The sequence below is a fragment of the Ambystoma mexicanum genome, chromosome 6p, assembly GCF_040938575.1.
Source record: "Ambystoma mexicanum isolate Mex_15411 chromosome 6p, UKY_AmexF1_1, whole genome shotgun sequence".
Lineage (NCBI taxonomy): Eukaryota > Metazoa > Chordata > Amphibia > Caudata > Ambystomatidae > Ambystoma > Ambystoma mexicanum.
In genome coordinates, this window is record NC_090935.1 from 180,020,043 (window position 1) to 180,034,813 (window position 14,771).

Below are 14,771 nucleotides of genomic sequence, written 5' to 3' on the forward strand. Positions count from 1 at the left end.
AAGGGGATCCAGTAATGGCACAAGGCATGACTTGGGTTTCACCCTTCTAAAGGCAGATTGAATTTGCAATGGCTATTGTTAAGATAGATTTCTAGAAAATGGCGTGGTGGACATATGTTAGGAGACCACTCTAGTTATAGTGAACAGGGGAAATCTGAGAGGCTAGCCAAAACCCAATCAAAGTAGCATTGGAGAGCAGTCAAGGCTATTCTCACTAGAGTGTGAGTGAGGTTAAGGGTCAGCAATGAGGCTACACGGTGAAACACACAATAATTCAATTCAGACAGGAATGTACAAAAATAATATATTTATTCTAGGCCCAAACATACACTAGAAAATGAAACAAACAGGTGATAATAGGACACAACACTCAATAATAAACATATATACAGTCCTCATTGGTTCTAATATGCATTCAAATTAGTTAAATTAATAAAATAAGGTAAGTGATGCAGTAAGATGGAATCAAGTTACAAGACATATACTTCCTATGAAGAGTTGGCCCAAAAGTCAAAATGCTTTCCCCCAGAATGTTCCTGATGCAGGCAAAGTACTTTTGTTGGGGACATGCTCTAGACAACAGATGCAACAAAGTTCCTGGTAAGTAAAATTGTGTTCTAATCTTTCAGGTTTTACTTCCCAGGTGGGCCGACCAAAAACCAGAGGAATGTGAGGATAAAAAGCTACTTGTTCTTGATGTTATCCTATGTAGGACGGGGAAAAAAATGCTTTGTGTTTACTAACCCCCCAACTCCAATTTTCTCATAGGACTGTATGGGTCAAATGAGGGTCGCTAGAGGGTGAATTTCCTGCCTTTGGTTCTGATGAGAGGTGCGCAGTAGGTGCTGGTGGAAGGATTTTTAGGGGCGAGACCAGGAAAAGAGTACTGTGGCAATGAAGAAATGCAGAGAGCACCAATGCAGACCTCTTCAGGACACTTCACAAGACAGGGGAAAGTGAGACCCAGCAATGGCTGCCACATACAGATTACAGCAGGCATTCTTCAATTCACAGGTGAAGACCTTCCAGTGCAGGATACCTTGACACTGGGAGGCTGAGGTTTGTCAGGAAGACAACTTACATCACCATCTGGCAACCACTGAATTTCTGCCTACAAATGCCAATGGTTCTAGTGAGGTAGCCCATTTGAGAGCTTGTCTGTCCACCGGGTAGTCTAGGGGACACTTCTGAAGGATCAGGACAGCTCGATCCTCGAGAACATGTTGAGACTGGTCTGTCCCACCAGTCCAAGGCTTGAAGCAATACACTGGGCTTTTGCAGTTCAGGTAGTCCAAAAGGGCTTAACTGGGCCAGACGCAGGAATGGTTACTGGGCCTCTTCAGGAGTGTTCTTCTGAACTTCAGTGAATGTTCTTCTACAAAGAATTCTTGGCTCCAAGTTTGATCTACAGAAAAGGCTGCAGGAGGCCTCTCCCTATGGAAGTCAGGGCTGGAAGCATATACAAGCCCACCAATGGTAAGGATATGCACCATTCAAACAGGCAGAAATGGTCCAATCAGGGAGCACTGTTGGTTTCACTCATGTCCCACATCCAGGTTTTCAGGCACCATGGAAGTGGAGTCAGGTCAGACATCCCACCCCTTTCTTGAGGTGCACACACTCACACAAAGGTATCACTAGTCAATGACCTTATATGGATTTCCTGACCAGGCAAAACAGGAACAGGGACAATGAACAATATGTCCAAAGAACAAGCTAGACACTAGCCACGTTTAGTAGCCATACATGGTAAATGTAAATGTGAGCACTAGAAATAACACACACATTGTAAACATATTATTTCTGTCACCAGCTTGTCTTTAGGCACATATAATAGTAACCAAAAATACCAAGTATAAAGACTAGGCTGTACCTACATATCCCTGTTGCACTGCATGGTGAGATGTCAAAAAGGTACAAAGTGTAAAAAGTCAACATAAAAGCAGTTTCCCCGTACTGATAGTCTGATCAGTTTTCCCATAACAAAATGAGCAAAAGGCCAGGGGAGTGAAGCTGAACAAAGTCAGGACATGTTCAGAAACAAAAGCAAAACGTTTGAGGCGTCATAACACTATGGAGAGAAAGTTTCCAAAAGAGAAATCATTCCTAACGGCTATTGTTATATTAGGAGAGTCCCTTAATGGAACAGCAGCATAGGTTTACTTCATGTGACAAGTCCCTGCCTCACGACTAGGTTGTTTGGGGGCAAGCCAGTGGATCCTTCCCAACTCAGATATAACCTGTCTAACTTGGAACGACAAGCCATTAAAACCCTGTCTGAGGACTCCGAATTGGTTATTCAACCCGCCGACAAGGGGGGTGGTATAGTGATTTTTAACCAAGAACAATACCATATGATGGCCTCTAATTTATTAGAAGATACGGTCAGCTATAAGAAAATCAAAAAGGACCCTCGCACTGACCTCAGTCAGGCTATACAGTCAACTACTACGCTGGCTCTTGAACGGGGATGGATTTCCAAAGATGAGTTTGATTTTCTGAATCTTTCAGAGGGGCGTACCCCTACATTCTATGCTATTTCAAAAAATTCACAAGAATGCCGACAATCCACCGGGTCGCCCCATCGTTGCTGGCTGCGGCTCGGTCCTTGAGCCTATATGTAAATATATTGACAAATTTTTGCAACCTCTTAGCCAGGAAACGAACACTTATCTACGTGACAGTTCCTCAGTGATCAAATTGGTGGAAGGAAGACCATTTGACACTGAGGAAGAGATCCTGGTTACCTTGGACATATGTGCACTTTACACGAGTATCCCTCAACAGGAGGCGGTCCAATGTGTTCGTGAAATTCTCACCATTGAAGGATCAACCCGGAACACCCCTGCAGAATTTATCTTGGAGTTGCTCACGATGGCCCTTGAAAAGAACTATTTTCAATACAAAGATCAGTTCTTTCTACAGACCCATGGGACGGCAATGGGTGCGGCCTTTGCCCCCAGCCTAGCCATACTATATATGGCAATGTGGGAACATCATTTTGTCCTCTCGGAAACTAACCCGTTTGTGGGCCACATTAAACTATGGTATCGCTACATTGATGATATCTTTTTGATTTGGCAGGCTTCGGCCTCGGCTCTCCAGGAATTTTTCTTGTGGATCAATAGGCAACACACAGAGATCAAATTTACAATCAATTCCAGCACAAAAGAGATCCAGTTTCTGGACCTCAGAATATACGTGAGGAATGACATCCTAGAGAGCTCACTATTCAGAAAACCTATGGATAGAAACACACTGCTTCATTTCTCGAGTTTCCATCTGAGGGGAGTAAAAGAGAATCTTCCGTATGGTCAATTTCTGCGACTGCGCAGAAATTGTACATCTATTACTGAATATACCACCCACGCAGATAATCTCAAAATGCGTTTGGTGGCAAGGGGTTACCCAAGTAAATTGGTCTCCAAGGCGGCAAAAAGAGCGAGATTCACCACTAGGGAATGCCTCCTCACCCCAAAAGCACATACTACTGAAGAAAAACTTGTCTGTGTGCTGCCTTTTTCGATGCATACGTATGCAGTCAAGAAATTGATCAAGAAATTTTGGCCTTTGGTCAAATTGGAACTGAGCGACGAACCAATACCCCTTTTTGCCATGACTAGACAGAAAAATTTGAGGGACCTGTTTGTGCATGCAAAATCACAGGTTTCCCGAAACAGAACCATGGGTTGGGATCTCCGCCCATTGGTGGGACACTTCCCCTGTGGGGGCTGTTCTGTCTGCAAATATACCAAATAAATCAAAGAATTTCAGGTGAGAGACAGAAAATGGGATATCCGTGGCATGACTAACTGCAAAACTCCTAACGCTATATACTGTATCCAGTGTCCATGTGGCCTTAAGTATGTTGGCCAGACTTCGAGACCAACCCACACACGTATAGTAGAACACAGATCACGTATCAGGTGTAAGAACATTAACGCACCACTAGTATCTCACTATATGGAATATGGTCACTCCCTTGAGGACCTATATTGGTGGATTTTGGAAGCTCTCCCTAGACAAAACATCTTGCCACGCAGCCTGAACTTGGCTGAGTCCATGTGGATACATCGGCTAGATACAATTGAACGGGGTCTAAATGAGAGCACCCTACACGATGGTGATTGTTATCACCCTGGTCTCGGTTCCTTTGTGGACCCCCGTCCATGAACTAGGGTAATCCCGCCTTTGCATATTAGGTTCGAGCCATCTGCCTCATCTCTTTGCTGCTTTTCACTTTAAATATGTTTATTTACTCTCTTTATCATTATTCTTTAGTTTTTAGTTTTAGGTTTGCCTAGGCATTCCTTTGACCCATTTAGTGGTACGAGATTGAGGGCATTTTTTATAGCCTGATTTATGACCCCTTATCACTTCATATCCCACGGTGTGACGTTGGGTTTAATTAGCCCCTCAGTGTGGGGCTTAGTAAAAGTTCCATTGACACTTTTGCAATTTATCCCTGGTCGTCGGTCTCAGTTTCTAGTCCCATTTCTTTGTCTATGCATGGGCTCTGCATATAGACACCAGTACTTTAGACTACCAGGTGTCCTTCCTTTGTTTCTATGGACCTACAGTCGGCGCATGTACACCGCTTCTCCCGTGCTGGGTTATGCGGATGATATATCACAGCGGACACGGGGTGTCTAGTGGAAGGCTTTCTACAAAGTCACGTTCGGCGCCTTTCTCGCAGAGTTGAGCAGTGTTTCCCAGGTAGGCGCCGCATTCTAAAGTTACGAGTCACCATGTCCGTATGCCCGATATATGGGTCATGTTGCTAAGGGCATGTACCACGCGCTTTATTTAAACACCCATGCACACGGCTCTACACGTATTTCCAAGCTGTGAAATGTTCATTAACTATGAGCGATTAGCACGTATAGATCCTCTATTCATGATTGCACAGCCAAGTTAATCTGGCTTTTTCTGTTCCTTTGTTTCCAGACTAGGAACGTTTACGGGAGGACGCCCGACTATACAGTTGCCCCGGACCACTGAATTTGGCTACATGGACGTTTGATCCACATGACAGTCAACAGAGGCTTACCCGCCGAGGGCACACCCAGTCCCCCCCCATCTAGGTGAGCATGGGTAGGGCTCCTTGCAGGGCTCAGGGCTAGATTTGTAGTCTATTTTGGGTCGATATCTCCCCCTTTGACTAGGTCGTCATTGTTCTATGCTTTTCTTGTCCCTATGTCTGCAGACCAGGAGGTTCTTTTCCCTTTACGCCGCCTCAGTGGCAGCAACTTTACTTCTGGAGGACCGTTTCTCTTTTTCTAAGTAAGTTGAGGGCCCTTTCAGCCCGTTCCTCCTCTCTTTTTCTACATATACATTGCTTAGGGGCGCTGCGGGGCTTTTAGACTTGGGTTCGGTCTTTTGGGGCACTCGACACACCGGTCTTTGGGCACAGGATCACCACACATAACCTTGTTGAGGATCTTATTTCATTGGTTGTTTTAATTTTCTCTTGCCCTTCACCGTTTTTAGGTGAAGGGTGCTCTCAATGTAGATATCACCACACTGGGTAGGTGTTGGTTTTGTGTTTTTTTTTTCTCTGTACACAGTAGTTTGGTGTTGCGTTGGTGGAGGTTTTTTCTTTTAGCCTCACGTTTCGATAATTTCATTTCTTCAGCAGCTGTTTTTATAGGCACTGATTTTACAACATGTTTTTTATTCATTTGATAGTAAAGCTAAATCTTTTTCACATCTACAGAGCTCCATCTCCTTTGGGGTCCTGACGAAGGCAGTATAACTGATGTCCTGCCGAAACGTCCTTTGCATCACTCTGTACCAACAAGTTATGCTATGTGGTTCAACATCGCCACTATGGACGTCGACCTGGGATGTGTATTTTTAGTCAAGTACAATTCTTGTCATGCATAATCAATTTTAGAATATGTATTAGGTGACACTATGTTTTGGAGGACTTCTGTGACTTATTAGCCAGATAGGGCCAGGAAGACAGTGGTTTGTGCCCTCTTTCCTCCATACTATAGAATTGTCTTTGTGTCACTTTTGTTTCATGATTAAATCACTAAAATGCCATCAGATGTATATTGATATATGTATTCATGTGGCTTTTTTTATATTTTTGTGTAAACGTAGGACCAATGGCCTATGTAATAAATGATTGCTTTTTTGTACAAAATAACAAACACTGTGTATTATGTTTTACATTCTGTGTGGTGATGAAAACAGCATATGGAATGGGGCCTAGTATGAGCTAAAACTGGGCTATCAAATTAGTTACTGAATGGTTCATTTGGGGGACTCCCCTACGTGTGTTCATCTTGTTACTCATTTGTCCCCTGCATGCCTTTTGAGTATTCTTCCCTTGTGTGGTAAGCTCCCAGGGAGAGCATCATTAACTGGGTTTCAGCAACTGGCAACCACTGCTAGCCCTTCCTTTATTCCAAGAGTGAGGCAGATGTCACAGCCCTAATGGATTGACTAGTTTTACCTCTGGTATTCAAGGATGGTCTCCATAATGCTTAAGACTGTGCTTACTGAATATAATGAAAATAAATATATATGTATGCTAAAAAAAATGCCCCACTGAAGAGATGTGTCATAGCGTACTGGCGATACAGGAGGCATTACCATAATAATAACTTGTAAAGCCGTTATGCATCATACTTCTAAGCACAGTAATACTTGGTTTTAATATTAGCTAAACTGTACTACACTTTTCAGCTTTGGAAGGATGAAGGAAATTGTCAGACATGCCATCGAATTTAAAAGTGCAAAATGTGGAATGGCCAAATATCTGTTATGCGCATTTAAATTGTGAGCTATCCACCTGGCCACATATATAATGGATCCTTTTCTGAGTATCAACATTTACCAAACAAGTCAATTTCATGACGTTAGTTCTAATGAATTTTAATCTCTCTAAATATGTTTCTATTTAAATTAATTTATGGGCAATCTCTCTCTCAAGCTTAGTTTAATATTATGCTAATAATACGTTTTTTTTTAAAATTTCAAGTTTTACAGAACTATTTAGATGAGACTGGTAGAACTGTGCATTTATGTGTTTTTGATCTCATTGAAAATATCAAGCACACATGCTGTTTGAATAACTCAAATGAGACCATCTGTCGCTATGGATGTAAATGTCACTACAAACGCAACAGCCACAGAAGTAGAATATAACCAGGAAACAAAACCATGCTGAGCCCAATACCATTTTCTCTGGATATGATATCAGATGATCTGATTAAAGGCATACCTACATCACCTCTAAGCTTGAACGCACACCCTACCATAATGTTCAAAGCCCCAAAGGTGAGAAGGAGAGGTTGTGATTCTGTGAGAGGGTTCATGCACCTGTCAGTGTCCATCTCTTAAAGCTAATGGATGAGGCACCTGCCGTCTCGTGAAACCTGGTTGCTGGGATGGACCTGGAATCAATGAGGTCACCTTTTGCGCTTTGAAACTTAATTATGTTATATAAAGTGCCTTACAAATTATCAATAAAATAAAATAAATGAGGGTGAGTCATGCTGATCTGAATATGGTTTGAATGGAACTATAGGATTCGTGGAGGCGGTTGATGCACCAATCAGTGTCCAACTCTTGAATTGAGTGACGAGACATGTGTCATCAATTGACACAAGATGGTGGAGGAGAAAGAGTTGTCAGTTACTGAGGTCAGTTTGCAGGACAATCATGCTCAGCTGATTTTGGTTGGAGGCAGTAGAAAGGAGCAGGGAATTGGGAAACACACACATACGCGTTTCTGTCTATTGACGCATGTAGACAAGACCAATGCCATTGAGTGTCACTGATATGACGAGGTGCTGGGAAGCCCTAAAGAGAGCTGGTGGGAGAGTCATCCTTTCCTGATTTTGCTGGGCAGGAGCAGCTGAGATTTAACTAGAGGGTGTCTCACTAGTCCATGCATTCACATCTCTTTTGGAATGTCATGGCAACGCTAAAAGTATCCAGAGACAGCGGAGACATGCAATTTGTAATAATTTCACTCTTGTATAGGTACTTACAGAGGACATAAGTGCATGTAGTCACTTGAAGGTATCATCATTGACAATGGACCACCACCCAGGTGGTTTTACCTTCACTTATGGATCTTAGCTCAGGGGGTAGCAGACCACCAGGAGGAGTTTGGAAATGCCAAGTCTCTTCCTTTCCCATCCACTGCTAAGTCGGACAATAATGAACATGACACGATGAATGATGATCAATAGAACATTATTAATTAAATCGGCCTTGCTGCATGAAGGCAGCAATACCAATAAGGAAGAGCAGAAGGACATCACAGCTGCAGAGGCTGAAGTGTAAATTGAGGCTCCACCTCCCTCTAGTTACAGACTATTCGTGTGATATTGTTCCTCTCACAGATCACCTCATTGCCTGGCATCGAGAACACCACCAGCAACACCAGGCCAACTAGCACCATTGTGTACTGCCTGTATGCTAGCCAACAATGAATTTCAAAAGTGAGCTTGTACTTCAGACAGAATAAACAGCATCCTTATATGGTCACTTGCATAATCTGCAAGTAAATGGTGTTGCGTGGTGGCCTGCACCGCACAGCCAGCCGATTCGGCCCTGCTCCTCCTAGTAGGCAGATCACGCCCCCCACCCCGCCTTCGTAAAAGCAAGGACACCAGCTGCGTACATGGGGAAGCTTCAAATCAACTAACTCTATATTAACAGGGTGCCTATGTATACCCAGAGATACCTTACAGCTTCTGAACCAATGTATATTTCTTCCTGTAAGAATCTCCTAAACATGTGCATGTTTTGACATTCTGAACGTACTGTACATTAGCCCTGTGTAATACTCTCTTAGCAACCAACTACGTTTCTAAGTGATTTATTTCAAATGCACCCATGGAAATGAGAGAACAGAACATGCATTGAATATAGACTACATGTATTCAATGTGTACACCGACTTGCTGCACCCTCAGGGCAGGATTAATGAGTCAAAGTGTATATAAAATAGGGTTGTATTTACATCATGTCCTTGGTTAGTCTCGCTAGAACATACTTTCACAGTTATACAATTCACTAATAACAAATACCAAACACCCACTTGCCGTGGGTTACCTTAATACACAAATGGAAAAAAGCAACTCAAAACATATATCACCATATTATTGGTCAACATTTTTACAATATCCCAATTTGTTTTCTCAGTGGTGCAACTTGAAGTCCTGAACACCTGCATTGTTCTGGGCTCAATCCAAACCAATTCAAAGAATGTCAATAAACCAAAACGCCATGAGACATTTTCATATGTCAAGACATACTCATAGACAGGTAAGACAATCCTTTTAGGTTTGCCCGTCCTGAAAAATTGCTGGTAAAATGGCAGGGAATTCCATGACCATCAATTTTCCCAGAACGGCAAACTACAGGTTTGCGGGTCGGGGGTTCACTGATTTACCTCCAGCCACAAGATGGAGGTAAATTAGACCACCACCACCAGCAAAAAAACGATGCTACCGCCTGATTTCCAGAAAGGAATCCATGCAGAGGATTTGATGATATTTCCGGCACCACTACCGGAAATACTATCAAACCCCTCCATGGAGTCCTTTTGTCAGTTTCCCGGGAATCCTGACAGAATTAATGGCGGAAAGTGTCAAACTTGTAATGAAAGTCAATGCCATAAAAACACATTTACATGAATGTAAGAACACTGAAAAATGTCTTCCAATATCAATTGCAGAATGCCTGTCTATTTGCAATGGCATTGACATCTAAGCAGAAAAGCAGAAAATCAATCATTAGAAGCATTAGTGCCTAATTCACTGATTACTAAAAGCACACAATATGGGTGCTGGATCCAAATGCATTCACACAGCCTGGTGCTCTGAAAATGCAATCCACATGTGTGTGCCTCCCAGTCTGTGTACAGTGCCAGACCCTGTGCCTGGGCTTTTTATGATATTCTTCATAATGGACTTCGATGTGTATTGACTTTGAGAAGGCTGCTGGTCACGGCACCAGGCCCCGCCACTCAGTGGCTTCAACCAAATTTGGTTTTTGCACCTTCGAAGCCTCTACTCAAGGACTATAGGCCAGCTCCATGCAAACAGCACTGACAAGGCTGCTGATCACATGACCAGGCTCTGCCACTCAGCTGTTCCACCCACCTCCAGGTTTTGCACCTCCCAAGCCTCTACTTAAGGACTGTAGGCCAGCTCCAGGCAGATAGCATTGAGTAGGCTGCTGGTCACGTGATAAGGCCCTGCCATTCAGATGCTCATCTCACCTCCAGTTGTTGTGGCTTTGTAGCCTCTACTTAAGGATTGTAAGCAAGCCCCAGGCAGACAGCATTGAGTAGGCTGCTGTTCACGTGACAAGGCCATGCCGCTCCGTTGCTTCACCCACCTCCAGTTTTCATGCTTGCCAAGCCTCTACTTAAGGACTGTAGGACAGCTCCAGACAGACAGCATTTCTATTTTTTTTTTCTATTTCTATGCACTTGTGACGCACCGAAAACCTGCATACAAGGACCTCTCTTGTTTGTGCCTGTTTGGGCCTGATAGGGAAAAGGGCCCAACCCGCTATCCTATACTCCTGCTAATCTACATGATCCGGAGAGCACACACAATTTCAGGGTAAGCCCTGTAATTAGCGGTGCACATCGTGCCTGATGCACGATTTTCTTCTTCTTCAAAAAAGCAAAATAATCCGATCTGTTTGCTGGCGGGCTGTGGATCGCAAGAAGTAGCAATCCTTTTCTGACTTTTTACCCATCTAGTGGGTGTTTGCCATTGTTCTTGCCCTCAACCATTGCTCCACACTGTTTTCAGGCACTTCAAAGATGGCGTCATACTTTTCCTGCAGTTGAGGTTTCCTGCGTTACCTGAATCCCACCCCTATTGGTTGCCTGGGCCTTCATTGCCCAATCAGAATAACCGCGAGGCGGGAGCATGCGCCATCCACGAAGGCACACAACAAAGGCCCCTGTCTGATCCCTGTCCCCTACCAGAAAGCTTTATGTGACTATTTCTATAACCCAGCTCACAACCCTTCAAGAGGTTACAACGTCACTTTGCTTTGGAACCTGGACCACCAAGACATGCTTACCTCATTTACTATGGGTTAGTTCCCTCCTTCTGATTGACCTTTTCCCTTTTGGGACTTTCACTTCTTTCTCTGCTTGCTCCACAGTTTTGCTCTCAAATGCATTACGTTTCTGCACTCTCGTCTAATTTCTGATTCATACTGTACTTCTATACCTACTGTGCCTTAGAACTTAACTTTGAAAGTTAAACTTTGTTTTCTTTACATTAACTTTCAAAGTCAATCTTGGGTGTGCTTTGCGTTAATTTTGAAAGTCAAATTAGGGTGTGTTTTGCATTTAACTTTGAAAGTCAAACTTGGGTGTTTTTTGCATGTAACTTTCAAAGTCAATCTTGGGTGTGTTTTGCATTAACTTTGAAAGTCAATCTTGGATGTGTTTTGCATTAATTTTGAAATTCAAACTTGGGTGTTTTTTTTGCATTAACTTTGAAAATCAAACGTGGGTGTGTTTTGCATGTAACTTTGAAAGTCGAACTTGGATGTTTTATGCATTTAACTTTGAAAGTCAAACTTGGGTGTGTTTTGCATTAATTTTGAAAGTCCAACCTGGGTGTGTTGTTTGCATTTTCTTTGCTTAGGCTAAAACTAGCTGTTTTTCTTGTGGAGATTTGCTGTGCCCTTTACTTGCATTTAATTACTTTTCTGTAACCTGCTGGCCCTGTGTTTGTTCTTTACTGCTGTACTTGTATACTCTTCCCGTTGCTCCTTTCTCTACTCACCATTGGTGCATTCTCACTCTCCTATCTAATCCAACTGCTTCTCTATCAACTATCCTTCCCTTCTCACTAAATCTGGAAGGAAGAAGTTTAAAAAGGATGTCTTGGCTACCAACCTAGGTCTCCCCATCGCTGATACCTATTCCAGCACTCCTTCCAGACAGATACTCACCGACATCCTCTCTGTCGTTCCTTTGTCAACTCTATGGACCCTTCATATGATGTCTATGCTGTGTCCTGTCTCGTCCTCTCCCATTAATGGTGGCACCCGTTGAGAAGTTCTCATGGCTTCCTTCGACTCCTTCAGAGTCATCATTAATGTCTACCTAAATGGCACTGTCATGGTCCATGGCTCTCAGGCCAATCTTCTACTATTTGATAGGCCTCATCAACTTCCTTACATCTCCGGCTGTCCCCTTGAGTCCTCCCTTGGCTATCTGCCCTCCCTTCCCTCCTCTTCTGCCCCACCTCAGGCTCTCTCCTCACCTCCGGAGGGAAAACCTCTGATTTGTACCCCTCCATGGAAGGCCGTTAAGGCTGGCAACCTTATTCATCTTGCCACTTTCAACTCTCGCTCGGTTGTCAAACACTCCTCTGACATCTGACTTGATCTTGATGTACTCATTCTTACCGAGACATGGTTCAGGGCAGCTCTGTCATGAGCTTTGACACTCAGGAGGCTATTAGATCCTCTCGTTGCCCAGATTCACTCGGCTCAGAGGGTGTGTAGCCGTCATCTTTCCTGAGTGGATTCCTGCCTCTATCATTCCCACGCAGACCAACTCCTCTTTCAAATGCCTTGTCTGCAGGCTCTTTCTCTCTCCTAGCCACTCTCTTACTGTTGCTACTCTCTACCAGCCCCCTGGTCAAATCACCTAATTTATCTCTGAGTGGGCAGACCTCTCCTCCTCCCTCCTGGCCTCAACCACTCAACTGCTCCTCCTTGGTGACCTCAATATCCATCTTGATTCTCCCTGTTACTTGTCTGTGCTCTTTTGTGATCTCTGCAATTCCTTCTCCCTTTCTACCCCTCTGAGCACTCCTCTCTCCTGGAGTGATCACTCCCTCTTCTCCTCTCTTCTCTCCCACTCGTCCCCCCCAGGCCAAGACTACCCCTACACTGCCACCTACCTTCTTGGACAACCGTCCCTTTCAGTGGAAGCTTTCACCACCCGCCCTTCAACCATTGACTGACTCACATCCTGATACAGCCCTGTCTATCCTCTACTCCTCTATCTCTGATGCTCTTGATGCTCTTGCCCCTATCATGAGGATCTGCTTGATGCCCAAAGCCAAATGCAAACCCTTGCATGACTCTGACCTTGCTACACTTCAACATAAGTGTAGGGAGGCTGAGAGGAAATGAAGGGCCTCCTGTTCATCCTCTGACAAACTGGCCTGTCACCTGCTCCAAAGGCAATACCGACTCTCTGTCCTCACAAAGAAGAGAGCCCACATCCAAGCCTGTGTCTCTGCATAATATAATAACTCAGCTGAACTCTTTTAAATCTGCAAGGAGCTGGCCAACCATCCTGCAGTCTCTACCTCTTCTGTCACTTCCCAGGACCTTTGCATAGCCCTTGCTTCCCACTTCATCTCTAAAACCCAGGATATCCTGCCCACCCTCTCGTCCCCTCTCCCCCTCTCCCTTCTGTGAATTTTGGTGCTCCTTCAACCACCCCCCACCTTCATTCTCATCCTTTCCTCTTTTCTCCCCTGATGAGGTTTCTAGACAAGTCTGATCTATGAACGCCTCATCAAAACAGGATTTTCCTTCCTCTTCCAAAACCATCAAGGACCATATTGGCACACTCGCTCCTGCCCTGGCTGATTTCAGCAACCTCTCCTTTGCCTCAGGAGTCTTCCCTTCCCCCTGAAGCCCTCTCTTGTTCACCCTCTTCTCAAAAATCCCACAGCCGATCCTTCTTGCCCAGCTAAATATCGCCAAATCTCCATTAGCCCCTTTCTGAGCAAACTCCTTGAAAAGCTGCCCATTCTGCAGCTTAACCTTCACTCTTATTCTGTTGGTTGTCTCCACAACCATCAATCTTGCTTCAGAGCTGCCAGAAGCACGGAAACTGCTCTGCTGAACATCCTTGAAGATCTGCTTGCCAACCTTGACTCTAATATCCCCTCTGTCCTCATCCTTCTTGATCTATCTTCTGCCTTCGACACCGTCAACCAAACCATCCTGCTCAACCATCTCAGTGACAACCTGAGTATCACCGATCAGGCTCTGGCCTGGCTGAGCTATTTCGTCCCTGATCAACTCTCCCAGGTCCAACTTGGGTCCTTCTGTTCATCTGTCTTGTTGTCTACCTGTGGTGTACCCCAGGGGTCTAACCTTTCACCCTGGCTTTTTAACCAATACCTGGCAACTCTCGCTCATCGCATCATGATTTTCTGCTCCCACTTTCAGTTCTATGCTCACGACACTCAACTTATTTTCAGGCTTCCCTCAGCCACCTCCTCTCCTTCTCTCATCTCTGATTTCATATCTGTCATTCAGGATTGGTGTGCCACCAACGATCTCTGCCTGAATGCCAGCAAGACGGAGATTTACTCCTCATCTGCACACCCTCACACTAATTTCCTCTCACGTTCTGGCCGGCCTCCCTTGGCCTTCCTCCTACCCCACCTGCGAGGCTAAGAACCTCAGGGTCATCTTTGTCTCCATGCTTTCCTTCTCTGCCCCCATCTCTGACGTCTCTAAAAAGTCAAACTTCCTACTGAACCTCCTCCGAGAATCTCACTACCTCTCAAGCCCTGGTTCTCTCTAGGTTGGACTATTGTAACAGCCTCTTTCTAAATCTACCTGTTTCTACTCTCCGCCCTTTGTAACTTATCCAGAACAGGACTGCAAGACTTGTCCTTGGCCTCAAGCCCTGGGATCCTATCTCTCCAGTTCTGAAATCTCTCCACTAGCTCCCAGTTGCTGCTAGGATTAATTCAAAATCCTTTGCATTGTCCACAAGGCTTTGTAGGGCCT